Source organism: Cyprinus carpio, chromosome A10, assembly GCF_018340385.1.
Source record: "Cyprinus carpio isolate SPL01 chromosome A10, ASM1834038v1, whole genome shotgun sequence".
Lineage (NCBI taxonomy): Eukaryota > Metazoa > Chordata > Actinopteri > Cypriniformes > Cyprinidae > Cyprinus > Cyprinus carpio.
The window spans coordinates 13,290,909-13,307,105 of record NC_056581.1 but is presented as its reverse complement, the minus strand read 5'-3'; the positions used below and the strand labels follow the sequence as shown (position 1 = coordinate 13,307,105).

Sequence of the window (16,197 nt, the reverse complement as noted above, 5' to 3'; positions counted from 1 at the left end):
TATTTTTCTGGTTGCTTAGTTTTTATGCCTCGCACACTGTGCTGGCATAGCCTGCCCACAACTGAATCTCATTGGTTCACACTCCTGCTTTGGTTCATTTTCAATTAGATAATTTCCAGCAACACAAGCTATATGGAAAATATGAGTTTTACACCTGATATAACTGAACATTGAGTAGACACAAAAATTAGTAACTAACACAAACTTGAGGACAGAGTTTGCAATGTTGTGACTCACCTCATAGCCAGCCGGTTTGTTTCAAGGCTTACAACACTATAATGAAGACTTTTTTAAAAATCCCTTTGAGAAAAATTAATGGAAATAATACTTTCAGAACCAGTGAATAGGCCCTGTTGCACTCTATTGCTTCTCTTTCACTGTAAAAACAATAGCCTACAGATTGAGCTTTAATATTAAATTAAAGCGACAGTCCAATCAAAATGGCGATGAAAATTCTGGCATCATTTACTCACCCTTGTGTCATTCCAGACCTGTATGACTTTCTTTGGTGGAAGATAAAAAAAATAATTTTGAAGAATTTTGGTAGGCAAAATTTTTTAGTTCCTATTGAGTTCCACTGTATGGACAAGAAGTATTCATACAGGTTTGGAACGACATGAGTAAATGATAACAGAATTTTCATTTTCATTTTATGTGGAATATCCCTAACAACTGAAAAAACAAAGCAAATCCTATAAACTATATAAACAATAAATCATAGTAAATAAGGACAACTAAACAACAAGAGAGGTTGTGTGGGTCAGGATGGAAGGGGAATATGACAACAATAGACTGATCAAGAAAATCAATTATTCAGTGCATTTATCCAACTGGTGAGGGGAAAAGAAAATTGGATGTTGAGCTCCCCTGCAATCCTGTCATCCTGTGCATTGTGTGGGAAATGGAAGGAGAATCAAAATAAAAAGAAGAAAAAGACAACAGAGGAGAGTGCTAGAGGGGCCAGGAGATAGAGGAAGTCAGTGACATGAACAAAATGGTAGCCAAGGCAACTGTATTTCGCTTTTTTTTTTTTTGTCTGTCTCTCTGGCGCTGTACGAAAATGTAGTTGTTTTTCTTTTTCTTTGATTCTGACTTTCTCTCTCTCTGCATGTACATAAACATTATGGTCACACCCAGCCACCAAACTGACACTCTGTCAACTCTAAAGCACAAGAGGCTGGGAAATAAACAGGAGGAGAAAGGCAGTTTATGGCAGTTTTCTTTACTCCAAACACAGTGATGCTTAATTTTTGTTAAAACCTGCATTGCTTTGCAGAGGCGTATGAAAATAGCTGAAGGTTGTTTGCTGCACATTGCTAATTGGTGGCATTGCTAAATTCTGTGTTCCCAGGAGAATTATGTCTAAACAATCCATCTGATTTAAGCTATAGATCGGTTATGAAATGTTTTGAATAGGTTTTTCTTTGTTGAAAGGCCAGACCAGACCTTATCCTGACCAAAGTGCAAAAACAACCATAGTCTCTCTTTCTCTCCTTCTCACACACACATACACAAACATCAATAATTCATCTATTTGATCTTTTATTATTAATGACCTTATTGCTGTGCTTTGTCAGAGCTATAGAAAGGTGTTTTTTTTTTTGGGCCGATCACCTTAGGAATTCAATCTATTAAGCTTCCTCTGAAGCTGTGTGTGTATCCGCACTGAAACTTGGAATAAAGTGAAAGATTCAGTCAGACGTCAACTAAAAAAACAAGCCCAGACAGCATGGTGGTGTCAGAAAATGATGATATTGTCACCATTTCCATGTCTGTGTTTTTTTAGATGCACAAATCCACTGTGTCATGCCTGCAGAGCAGTCATAGATTAATATGGGTTTTTCAATGACTGATGCCAATGCAGACATCTAGAGAGCAGTGTGGGTCATGGCTGATATATCTATGATATTATTAAAAATGACAATTGAGACTTGCACAAACAGGCTGTAATTAAATGGACATTTTATAATGTATTTAATCAAAAATTTACTCAACAATAGTAGAAAGTTCTGTCCTGTGAAAAACACTCCCATTCAAAGTTTGGGATCTGTAAGATCATTTATTTTTATGCTCACCAAGGCTGCCTTTAGTTTATCAAAACACAGTAAAACAGTAATATTGTTAAACAGTTTTACAATTTAAAGCAACTGTTTTTAGTGTATTTTAAAATGTATTCCTGTGATGGCAATGCTGAATTCTTAGCATTACTCAGTGTCACGTGATTTTTCAGAAATCATTCTACTGTGCTGATTTGCTGCTAAAGAAATATTTCATATTATTATCACCAGTGCTCAACACAGTTGTGCTTTTGAATATTTTCGTGGAAACCGTGGCACTTTTTTTCAGGATTATTTGAGTAAATTCTATTTGATCATTTATTTGAAAATGACAATGTTTTGTATCAAAGTAGCCTTTACTGTCACGTTTGCTCAATGTATTGCATCTTTGTTGAATAAAAATATTAATATCCTTTTTTTTTTTTTAAAGTGTGTTTTCTTTGAGCTATGACATACAAACCATGAAAATAACTTATTCGGGTGTTGTTAAAAAAGTAGACCTACATCATTTTCGGGCTCTCTTTAATTTTAACATACTGCTTGTATACTAGGATATGTTGTAGACAAATACACACACAAAAGCGTTCCAGGCTGTGAAACATCAACACTGTTCAATCAAATTAAAGGGCAGAACGAATTATTATGTATAAAATAAATAAAAACACAGCACCATCTGAGATCACTCTTTCAGAAAGGAGAAGCAGAAAGGATGGTCGACATTACTTATGAAATCTGACCTTTTTTGAAATAAAGTCATGCCATTGCTGTTTTGCTCCCTAATGATGATGTATGGGCCGCAGTGAGTGTCCTCTGCCTTCCGTGCTTCTGCGTATAAAGACGTGTTATTCAAATTTCGTGTATGCGTGGATCAATAGTTCCCTTGGGACTTGCTGGGGTCCTGCAGACAAAACACGATCACTGCTAATTACTGGCCATGCTGTTTAGAAGCAAATTAACAGTTCTATGACCTCTAAATTGCTATCCAAGTTGTTTGCTAGTATTACTCTAAACGCACCTGTACTTAGACGACGTCGACCATACCACTCCACTATTGTGCATCCATACTGCCATCTGGTGGTAAGAGGTGAAATTATATTTATGATACTTTTTTTTACCGTTTGCTACCGATTTAACAGTGTTTGGTCCAGACTCAAAACGATTTCTATGTGAACCGGACATGACTTTTAGATTGACCACAAACCAATTTACATCCCACACACAACAAATACAGTAAAACAGTACGGCATTGAGTTTTTATTTTCCGCATTTCCAAATGACTGGAACTTGAATCACCCTGTTTACTGTTTTAAAAACAGACATTTTGCCTTCTCCGGCCACTGAGCTCAAGTCGAACCCAAATATACTGTTCCATCTAAACAGCACTGAAAAAACTAGCTGATTTAACCAGCTTGCAATGATAATTCAAGCAAAAATACTGACATGAGGGAAAAAACAAAACAAAACAATAACTGCGCATAAAAGCAGATAAACCTGCCGATAAGCCTCATTTATGTACAAAATATACAACCTGAATTGTATCTACACATTTACACACAAACACACGTAAATGTACAGCTTTGTGACCAGAACAGACAATGCTTCTCAGAAGCAGTGAAATGAATTCATGTCCTAGACATTGTAAAGTGTGACAGAAACACATATAACAATGACAGTAATAATAATTAATTAGAATAATGCATACTTGCAACAATCATTGGCATTTTGTAAATTATTTACAATATTGTGTGATTTTTAATCTTTAACTAATTCATTTTGCATTGTTAAAAGAGCACAATACTGTTCCATTTATCATGATATTACATTATTGCTTACCTGGGACAATGAATATTGTAATGATAAAACATTTCTTAAAACAGATTTTAGAAATAATATGTACTTGTAAATACTTCACATCAATATGTCAGCAGGGTACAACCCTTATTTTAAAAATACAGTCACTGTAACACTAGCTTCATTCAAATGAGGATAAAACACCTAAATACAGAGTTTTAAATAATGTTTAGACAATAACGTACCTATATTTGGTTTGAGAATGCAGTACTTTAGCTTGAAGTGCTTGATAAAATGAAACCAGACCTGCTGTTTTTAGATTAGCGTGAGGGGGCTTGTCATTCACATCTGTTAGTTGTAAGCGAAGCTCTAAAGGTGCTAGTTAAAGCTGTCTGCTGCGGTGAAGGCTGGACAACAGGAAGCAGCGTTACGACTTTTTACAGGCATGGCTTCATAGCTACGGTGGAGTCTGTCTCTGACACTTTCTCTGTCCTTCTTTTCTCATCCCTCATCATATGCCCCAAAACACACAACAAAAGCCATTTCAAAAGTAGCAGTTTTGAACAGCTGCATAAATTTATATGAAATAAACTGACTAACTCAAATTCCCTATAAGGGGTAAAACACTCTAATATGAATCCCAATGATCCACGGTCTATTAAACCAACAGGGCATGGCAGTTTGTTGTTGTTTAGGGGCTAGAAACAAACATTAAAAAATGTTCCATTTGCTCTTTTCTTCTCTCTTGAATCCCTCTTTTCCTCGCCAAAGTTCATTTTTTGTGACCATCTGCCCTGATGTTGAACTACATCCCAGTTCCCTCATGCCTGACTCCATGTAGCCATGTTCATATTTTGGTCTCTGGGCCTCGGGATCCAGAGACAGGAAGGAGTTGCGGATGCGGGCCGCCTCGCTAGCACAGAGATGGCCGAAAGCTTTGTTGTACCACTCTGGAGACTTTCCTCTGGAACAGCAAGCAAATATACAGCATTTAGTGAACCATTAAGACTTATGTACTGTGTTCATTACACATGCTTTGAGGACGCACATTCTAATCAACCCGAGGAATAATTATGTTCAAATAAAACAAACAATTTAAAGACAATTATAACCATTTCTGTTATACTAAAAATATAAATTTTACATAAAATGATAAACTGTAGATTCAGAAAGTATTCAGACCCCTTCGTTTTTAACATTAAGTTATGTTGTAGCATTTTAATAAAATACTGTAAAATATATATTTTTTTTCACATCAATCTATATTGCATATCCCATAATGACATGCAAAAACACGCTTTGTAATAATTTTGCAAATTTCTTAAAAAGAAAAATCTCAAATATATATAATGCTCACAAAGGCTGCATTTATTTCATCAAAAATGGGGTAAATAACTATTTTATTTTAATGTATTTTAAAATGGAATTTATTACTGTAATAGCATAGCTGAATTTTCAGCATCATTACTCCAGTTTTTAGTCACGTGATCCTTCAGAAATCATTCTAATATGCTGATTTGCTGCTCGCGAAACATTTCTTATCAGCGTTGATAAATTTTTTTGGTAACTGATATATTTTTTTTTAGGATTCTTTGATAAACAAAGTTTAAAAGAACAGCATGTATTTTAAGTAATAATGTTTTGTAACAATTATACAAGTTATTAGTATCACTTTTGATCGATTTAATGCATTCTTGCCGAGTAAAACTATTATTTCTTTAAAAAAAAAGAATCTTACTGATCCCAAACATTTTGAACAGTAGTGTATACTTGAAGAATTGCTTTCAATGCACTTACTTCAAATCAGCTCTGCATATATGTGTGAGTCTGGACTTCCCAGAGCCACACGGTTCAAGCAGATACTGTGATTCCAGAATTATTCCTCTCACTCCGGCCAGCTGTGGGCTTTCCTCATGATCGATCGACACCGACACCAGCACACATACACCTTTTGGCATTTCTGTCCTCCACGTCCTAAACAGAAAAGAAAAACATCACCAATATAAATCGCAGCAAACAGACTGATAGTGCATCTGCCATCCCCTACACAGACACAAGAGATGTAAGTGTCAGTCTGCCAAGTGCAAATTTGATTAATTATCAAATAACATGCAATATTCCAGCTGAATGTTTTCCTTCGATCATATTACTGTTTGTACCTCACAGCTGCGTATTTGTCAAGTGATGTTAAGCTGTAGTCTTCCAGTGATATTTTGGGTATGACCTGGGTGGTCTAATTTGCTTAGCTGAAAGCATTTTATCTTGAACTAACACAGAGAAGTGTGAGTGTCTTTCAGTAATATTCCATGAATGCCCAGCTGTTCAGCAGGGGTATGTGGGACCTTTTTACGACCTCGGTGTTCAGAGAATCACAAGAACTTAATGACGCACAAAAAGCCCTTGTTACAGATGCAGCACATGTTTTTGCTACAGCCATAATGGTGTAATCAGTTCATTTAGATATTTGCTAATGGCCTCAAACATGGGCTACCCAGGACACATGGCTTGAACAGTAAACAATACACAGTATCAGATCATGTTGTGTACTCGCCTGAGTACCACAAAGTCTCTGTTGGGGTGAGGGGCCATGCTGTTCAGCTCATACTGGTACACCTCTGTCTGCTTGTCCAGAGTTTCTAGAACCTTCCACTGTAGCAGGTTACTGTCCCACAGGTGGCGCTCTCGCAGTATGCGGTTTAGCACCACAGATGGAGGAGCCTCCACCTCTACAGACACACGCCAGCGTCTCAACGGGGTCCCGTCTCCCACCTGTGAGAGACATCAGACTTCCCTCAGACTTCTATTTATTTTATGGGCTTTTGGTCTTTTATTGGATAGGACAGTCAGAGGAGACAGGAAATTGGAGTTGGGAAATGACACAAGCCAGATTCGACCTTAGGTTGTCAATAAATGGGACCATGCTCTACCATGTCTCCGTTTACATTTTTTATATATTAATATTATTATTTATCCAAACTTGTTTTGTTTATACTTTCATGAGCCATTTACTAATGTAAAATCAAGATGTTAAGAGGATTTAATAATAAAAATTATTCTAAATAAATGAAAAATAAATAAATGTTTCAATTCATACTCTATTTTTATGAAACTAATAGTGGGTTTTATTATAAAGTAAATATTTAAACCATATATTCCATATAACATGAATGAATGAATGAATACATGAATTATTACCTTTTTGAATGATATCTCTGTATTGTCAACATTTGATCTGGTCACCCATCCCTTGGTCTTGTCTTTGGTCTCTTTCATCAGATTCTGTATCAAGCTCTCCAGATAAGAGCGACATGTGCTTTCCTCCTCTTCTTCCTCTTCCTCGTCCTGTTGCGGCTGTTTTTTACAGAGCTCGTCCAAAGAGGGCGCCAGCAGCTCAGCTTCCATGTAAGAGTTCCTGGACTGAGAGAGACCATTTCCTGAGGAATCTGCACAAACCACATTAAAAAAAAAAATAAAAAAAAAACACTTCAACAGAAGTCTCCTCTTGTCCTCTAACACTGAGTAATGATCCAACAGAATATTTATTCTACTATTCAAATGTTTGGAGTCAGTAAGATTTTTTGTTTGTTTGTTTTTGAAAGTCTCTCATACTCACCAAGGCTGCATTTACTTGATGAAAAATAGAGTAAAACAGTAATATTGTGTATTGTTATTTATTATTTATGTTTTTTTTTTTTTTTATATTTATTTTAATTTTTAATTTTTTTTTGTTACTGTGAAGGTGAAGTTTAATTTTCAGCATCATTACTTCAGTCTTCAGTGTCACCTTCAGAAATCATTCTAAAATACTGATTTGGTGCTCAAGAAACATTACTTCTTAATGATTATACAGTTATATTGTATTTTATGTTTTGTGGGGGGGTTGTTATGAAGATTTTTTTTTTCAAAAGAACAGCATTTATTTGAAATAGAAATCTTTTTTTTAAATGATTTGAAATCGAAAACTTTTTTCCAAGTCTTAAGTTATTACAATAATAAGGTGAATTTTTTGTACTTGTTCTGCACACGAGATTATAAAACAACCACAATTTCTCAATGCACACATATCTCACGGCAAGCATGTCAGAAAATGCATCTTGTACCTCGAATAGGTTATTGCACTCAGCAATCATGTGCGCGAGCCCCTGAGTGGCCGCAAGGTTCTCATTCAGGTCCTTTTGGTCTGGCCGTCCAGTGGCATACTTCCTCTGAATAGACCTGAATGCAACAGAAGACATCATATGCATGAGCTTCCATGTGATCTATAATATTTAAAAACATTTTGTAGCTACAAACATATAAACGAAAATGAAACCAATGAAAACCATCTATCATGGCGCATTTTATACATTTATATGAAGATCCAAAACATCTGATAAGTTTCATGATGCCCCCACCCCCTTCAGGCCAGTCTAAAGTCCCCGATATACTTTAAGCAAAGTTTGTTTTCGTTCTTTGTTTGGGGGCAAAAAGAAGTTCGAAAAAGGCTGAGCGACGGTATACTGTTTTTGAACATTCAGACAACCCCGCACTGCTGGAGGCGGGGTGGAGATTAATGTCAACATGACTCGCAACGCTCGCGCGTATGCCCTAAACACAACAACGATGCAATGATGGTGTATCTAGGTGTGAGATGGGTACCGATGGTCAGATTACAGACAAAAAAATATTGATTAGCAGCAGTTCAGAGTCTAGTTTGCAATTCAAAAGAACCTTCCCATTTCTATAATCAGTCCTTTAAGTGTGAATGGATCATAGTCTGAGAACTTTAGCACGATGTGGAAAAAAATTGGAGTCCTCTCAATAACACAAGCCTGTTAGCTACTTTATTTATTAGTGTTCATTTATTTTATTAAACTGGAAAAATTATTACACCTTTTTAAATTTTATGTGGTCATGATTTGATAAAAACAAAGGTTAATGTTCCTGTGGCATTTCATTTATTGTTTACCTTACTGAAAGAACAGCAGCAGCAGCAGTATGGTGTAACATTTATTTGAAACACATGTATTTGGTACTTGCTACCTTATATCTTTACTCTTTCCTTTCATTCTTTTCGTGGCTTTGGAAAACTTGCATCTGATGTTTCTCTACGTCGCTTTTTGCATAAGCTTCATTGCAATTTCTTTCTAGGAATTAAATGCTTTCTCTGAATCTTTAAAGTCTCTCCGCGAGGGATTGTACAGGTGAGGATATATTTGTGGCAGCTCAGCTATTCGACACAGTATATTTATGTTGCTAGTGACTTGGAGATGTTCTCCTGCCGCCTGACTTCCATGGAATGAGAAAAATCTCACGTCAAAGAAGGTGGAGTTTCAGAACACACCCACCGATTGTGTAACCGCCACGGACCAAGGGTAGCTCAAAGGTGTTTAGGAGCTAAAACGAACTCCCCCAGAAAGTTCGCTTTGGCCAGCTTTTTCGAACTGCCAAAACGAACTTTGTTTCGGCCTGATTTTGTTCGAAATGACGTCAAATCAGTTCGTTCTTCGATTTCGTTTGAGAATATCGGGGCCTTAAGTAAGTTTAATCTAAACTACCCCTCTCTTTTCTCCACACCTCCTCCCGTCTCTGGCCCTCAGGCCAGGTGTCTGCTCTGTGTCTAGTAATGAATGGGGGAGTGAACACAATGATGGGGGAGTTGTCTGTATGTTGAGTTAATAAAACACTTCACGCCTTCTCACGCCACCTCAAGGCCCTGGAGACTTAATGACAAAGCACACATATCCTGCTATAGCTCTTATATAATAATGAAAGCCTTTTGTAAGTTGAGCACATGTTTGGAATGTGCAAAAATGGAACTGTTACCTAGGCGACAGGTTATCATTCTTCATGATGTTGAGGTGGAAGAGAGAAGGAGCGAGGCACACCGCCAGATTCATTGGGGTCATCTGGTTCTCCTCAACAGAGGAAGTGACATCGTTTAGGAAGCACAGCAGCGTCTGCAAGACCTCACGGTTTTCATCAGCCATTAACATGATAGCTGCCTGCACCGCCTGTAAGCGTTGTTCTTTAGGGACATCTGGGTAGACAATTGTATAGAGTGTTTTAGGGATTTGAAAGCACTGTAAGAAGTACAGTATATGGGTAACAGACAGGAAATGCTCTTACACTGGTATATGTGGAGGAAGGTCTCGCCCATTTTGCTCGTGAGGAGAGGCTCAGGCAAGTCTCTGAAGAACTGTTTGACCAGGTCTGCCACATCATACGATGACTGATCCTCGTAGTTCACATTTTGTGGGGAGGTTTCACACATGTGCCGCAGAGCCTGGATACGAGACTTTACACCGGATTTACGGAAAAGTCCCACCTGAAACAATGAGAAAAGTGTCTTTTTTTTTTTTTTTACATAAAATGTGAGTGGTGCTTGTGAATCTAGGGTGTTGTGGGTGGTAGCCTGGTTACTGTTAAGTGGTTGTTAGGATTTTTTTGGGTGGCTGCTGAAGTTGTGGTTTCATTCATTGTTTCTCAGTGAAATTTAGCTGGCGAAATCCATTCATCTCAATAGGAAGCCTCATAATTAAGAGTTTTACAAGGGCAAAAACATTTCCCATGAAGATTTCACTTGTGTTCAAGTTGGTCATGTGTGCTTATTTTTATGTTTGATTTGAAAGTGACCTCTGTATGCATGGTGCATCATGCATCGGGACACTATCGACATTTTGCTAACATGACCGGAGCTTTACTGAACCAAGTCAAAACATCCCACCTCAAAGTCTCTATGATGTTCTGGTCTATGGCTTGGGTCCCTCTTTCTATAAGCGCTTATAAACTTTTTTCATTTTTTTGTCTGCCAGACCAAAATCGTCTGATCACTCCTCGACTTAACAAGCCACACAGTTTGTGGTATCATTCATAACCGCAACACAAACATTTGTTCAAAAACATAACCCTAAACATGGAGCAATAGTAATAATGCACCATTAAAACAAAATGAAGCGAATACATTTTATTCTGAATTACTAAGACATCAACTTACAGGAAGAAAAACAAACACTATTAGGGTTTGTGTGGCTTATCTGTCTTTAGGAATGGAGCAGTGGCTGGACATCAATTTTTGAACCTTATAATCAGTCTTGCAAATGTGAATGAAACTGTGTACCTGGTCCCAAACACTGGCTCCTTAAAAAAAGCGCAGGGCTAGCTGTAAGCTCATGGGCAGAGGGTGACCGTACCGCTGAACATGGACAATCAGAGGAACACCGAATACCATCTTATCCTTGTAGTCTGGTCCCTTCATTCTCTTCATAAATTTTGGCACTGACCTAAGAACATATACACACAGTACTGAGAAGAGGAGATCAGTTTATGGCTGTAAGTGTGTATAAAGTCTATCTGTGTGTAGGATCTGCTATAAGAATCTATATATAATGCAAGGAGGAGTGTGAATGAAGGCAGAACTGTGATGTAGATGGCAGGATGAGATTGTTCCACAAGCTCTGGAGTTTTAACACAAAACTCACGTAACCGGGGAGATACCAATCCCCCAAACACATCCCACAGGGACTTTCCATGACTGATTCATCTTATTGCTTCAACAGTATATACCGTTCAAAAGTCTAGGGTCAGAATGATTTTTTTTAAAACATCAATACTTTTATTCAGCAAGGATGCATTAAATTGATCAAAGTGACAAAGACATTTATAATTTTAGAAAAGATTTCTATTGCAAATAAATGCTGTTCATTCAAACCTTCTATTCATCAAATAATCCTAAAAATGTAGTATTACCATTTCTAACACTGTTTTCAAACATTGATAAAAGAAATGTTTCTTGAGCACTAATCAACATATTAGATAACTCACCAAGTCCACCCATGCTTGTTGGACATGGAGTATTTCTCCATAATAGCAGTGAGATGCAATAAAGAAAACTTCTGCAGCAAGCTAAGCTGGCCCACTGATTGGCTGGATATCTGTAGCGACATTCCTGATTGGCCGAGGAGGTTTGACATCCTGAAGCTGGGCCATCTAAGGCTAGAAATACAACAGCAACATGATATATTCATGTAAATCTAATTATGAAAAGATCATTTAATGTTCTCTAAAGTATAAAAATTCAAGTTAGCAGAAAGACATGTATATGTGATTTCTTGGAAGAAAGTCTTATTTTAGTCTTATCATTAATAAGTGCCTCTCAGTATAGCCATCCTGAAGTCTCACCGTGGTCGTGTCAGGGAAGCCCCCACCCCTGAGTCCCTCCTCTCTCTGGTGCTGGAGGTGTCCGTTTCATTTAAGGAAAGCCCATCCTTGTTGCCGTCACTTGGTGTGGTCAACCCTTTCATTACAGAAGTCCCCTCAAAGTCCAGTGTGATCTGACTGGAAGACTGGCTGTCAATAATCTCTTGCTCCCGCCCCCTGCCACCATCCCCCTCCCCTTCATTCTCCGGCAAGACTTTTTTGGACCAGTGGTCCACGATCTGCTGCAGGCCATTCACATGCTGCAGAATATCATCCAAATGTGGGAATATGTCCTCCTTCTCAAGGTCCAATAAGTCCCCCGTGCTCGCGTACAGGTGTGAGCCAGGTACGTTATCGTACACACTGATCCTGCTGCCTCGCAGGCAGCAGCGTGTCGCAGGCCGGAGTTCCCTCCCACCAACTTTCCTGCACTTGAATGGCTGTGGCTCTGAATCCAGAACCTTCCAGTTTCCGTGCTCCTTACTGGCTGGCGTCAGACTCTCAATCGACAGCGCTTTAGGGAAGGTACCAGGTTTGTGATCTTTTGGGATGTGCACCAATAGCTCGTCATAGGAGCGGAACTCATTTTTGTGGCTCCGTTCGACCGGTCTCCTCCTCTGGGGAGCGCCGGCGAGAACATCGATGTCTTCTAGGTAGATGCCTGCACGTTTACCAGGAGGATACAACTTTGATACACTTCCCTTCATGTTTGGCGTGCTTTCAGCACTACCGCTGGTCTCAGATTGGCTGCTAGCCTCACTGCTGGCCAGCGAATTTGGGCAGTTGTTAGCTGATGGCATGTTTTCAGCATTTAGTTGCCCGCCATTGAAAAATCTGAAACATCGTAGAGTCTTTAGCGCCTCTGGCTCGCTTTGCAGAACTGGGCCGCTAATAACCAAAGAGCGCCGCTCAGAGCGACCCATCGATGGCCCCCACGTCCGACCCAGCGTTTCCATCCTCCTCAGGGAAGTCTTGGCGCGTGTGCGTCCACGTCGTCTGCTCTTGGCAGGAAGTGAACCGTAATGAGGCAGCTCTCTGGGCAAGTGCAGTGGGGTGAGCGAGGCAGAGTTGGGCATGGCAGCCAAAGAGTCTTCACTGTGCAGGGAGCAGATCTCTGGCTCGCTGAGGTCTGTCAGAATGCTCTCACTGCTCACAGTGGTCCGCAGACCCTCACCCACCTCAGAGGGGCTCCGCTCCTCTGCTCTACCCAGGAGGTAATCGATGTCTTGCAGACGTGACCAGCGCCGACTGTTCCACTCAAACGTCCATCTATTACTGATGGCCAACAGGTCCTCCTCATCAGAGTCCTCACTCTGCATGCACCAAAAAAGCACAGGAATACAATTAGTTTGACATGTTTTTTGAGTATTTCAGTGTTCCTATACTAAAGATATAGAATATAGTCCTTATTTAGTAGTATAACTAAAACTGACTTAAAATTCTCACTCAGTGGACGATAAAATGGGTGAATGCTTCCATAGAGAAATATCACTAAGATTTGGGGATGGGTACCTTGTTTTCACTAGGGTCAGTATGCAATCACCTAGCAACACCATGGCAAACAATTTTTTTCAGTTAATATACAAATATGCATCCGATTTTTGTTCCTTATGATTGCATTACTCATTTCCCTTATGATTGCATTAAAAGTGTATACACTATTTAAAGAAATATATTTTAAATACACAATTATATATGAACACTGTTTAAACAAATAACCTATCCTTCTCTATTATATTTAAATCTAAATATATAAATATGAAAATCAGCTTTTTTTTTTGATTAAAGGAACAATATGTAATTTTCACCGCTGGAGGGCGTGTATTCAAAATAAACAAAGAGATAAAGGCGTAGTTTGATGACACCATGACTGAGTGTGGAATCATGGGAGTTGTCATCTTAAAACGCACAACATATTAAAGAGTTTTTGTTGTTTCCATGTTTTCTAAAAAACAAAAGCGGAAATCGAGGGATTATGACATCATTGGCAGGCGACACAATGACAATAATGACCGTGTATCTAGTTAAAATTGCTTTATTTCTCTGGGATTTAAACATTTCTTCGAAACATTTGGGATAATGTACATACACATGTCAGCAAGATATATAACACTGTTCTAGTGGTTTTTGGATATTTTAATAAATAATTCTTACATATTGTGCCTTTAACTTGATGATGGAAACAATGGGATATTAATATGGAGACAGATTAGTCTCAAATATAATTCACGCAAAAAAAACACGATTCACACATGCGTAAACAATTTCACATGTATGAAACCTAATTCCGTATACAAAAACACAAAAATTCACGTGCGTGAAAAAAAAAATATATTCACAAAAAGCAATTCACATGCGCAAAATAAAATTATATATTCATAAAATACATTTTACAAATGCAAAACACAATTCGTAGATATACAACTGTGCACAAAAACCTTTGAATGTTTAAAATGTACGAGTGTCTGAATGTACAAATCGTCATTTACTACGAATCCACTCGGATTTGTGTGTGTGTGTTTTTGAGACTTTCCTGGCAGAGCTCTCTTCCCACGTGGGTCTGTCGTACTCTTTAGCCAAGTCAGATGCGAGCTTACCATTCAACCAATCATATCATAAGCCACCGAGAGTGCATTCAGAAGCTCGCAGGCAATCGGGCAGACGTCAAGAGAGAAGCCCATAGAAGCCCTGGCGTTACATTTTAAAATACTATACAAAATAATTAATCAGAATACTTCTGCTCACTCACGCCAAAGAACTCCCCGCTAGGGATGGGCGATATCTTATCGTTTGCAATATACCGGTAAAAATTCTCCCCACGATAAAAATTAGTCTTCCCACGATAATAACGATAAAGTCTAGTTGATGACACATTTCTGTGTGCGACTGTGTGGAGTGATGTGAAGGAATGCGGACGTGAAATTGAGCAGCTCCTCCTACAATCTGGAACAGGTTTGGATAACACTGTACAGTGCGACAAAAATCGGTCTGAGCCTTGAGTAAATGTACTACAGTAGCACGTGTGCAATACAGTTTTACATGTGTATGAGTCGGTTACAAACCTGTTGTCCAACAAAGATATTATATATTGACGTGCTTTTTCTCCATATTAACTTCATAACAGGTTTCAAATAACTTATTTTTGAGATCAGATGTGGTTTCGTATCACAGAATAAGGCAGAAATCATACTATTTTATAGCATTATATACAGTGATAAAGGCTATGTCGATTACCATTGCATTATAAATATACTTTATTCTTATGAAAATACCCAAGATTGCTTGAAGAACACAGACCATGTATTTTGTGCAATCGCGTGTTTATTGTCTTCAGGTTTCCTCAGTCAATATTTCTCTATCTGTGTTTTATTCAGCTACAGCGATCACTGGATACCTCTGTCCATATCAGTGATTTCCTGGAGCATTACTTCTACTGTGCATATGTGGAGTTTCTGCGCAAGGGCGCCCTCCGGCTTCCAGTATGAAATAAATAGTCGTGTGTACTGCTCACAACAACCCTATTTTGGGTAAAAACTAGGAAAGATAATACTTTTCTCTAAAAAAAACAGGATTCCCTAAATTATCGTCATTGATATCGTTATCGCAGTAAATATCAGAAATTATCGTGATACATTTTTAAGCCCATATCGCCCATCCCTACTCCCCGCTCAAGCTCGCCGTCTCTGCAAGATTAACGATGGCAGTTTGCACGCACAGCTACTAGAAGATTTACATCTGTCAGACAGGTTGCTGACGTCATCAAGTTTAGTTTGAGTCTGCGTCAGAAACGGAAGTTCTAAAAATCGCTAAAATGGGCTTCACTTGTCTCAATTGAGTTCCAATTGGGTCGCTGTGTCCATTTCTTTTACTGTCTATGGGATTACTGATGTAAAGGCTTAATTTCCGTTCTAATTAATCCATATTGCGCAAAAGGTGCACAGAATCGTGCTCCTTGAATGCACTCTCAGTGGCTTATGATATGATTGGTTGAATGGTAAGCTCGCATCTGATTGGCTAAAGAGTACGACAGACCCACGTGGGAAGAGAGCTCTGCCAGGAAAGTCTCAAAAACACACACACACAAATCCGAGTGGATTCGTAGTAAATTACGATTTGTACATTCAGACACTCGTACATTTTAAACATTCAAAGGGTTTGTGCACAGTTGTAT

General features: G+C 38.5%; 1 pseudogene; it reads right to left on the bottom strand.

Moving 5' to 3' along the window:
• Positions 1-4,609: 4,609 nt before the first annotated feature.
• The window catches only part of LOC109053303, a 36,796-nt pseudogene continuing 25,208 nt past the window's right edge, over positions 4,610-16,197 (bottom strand).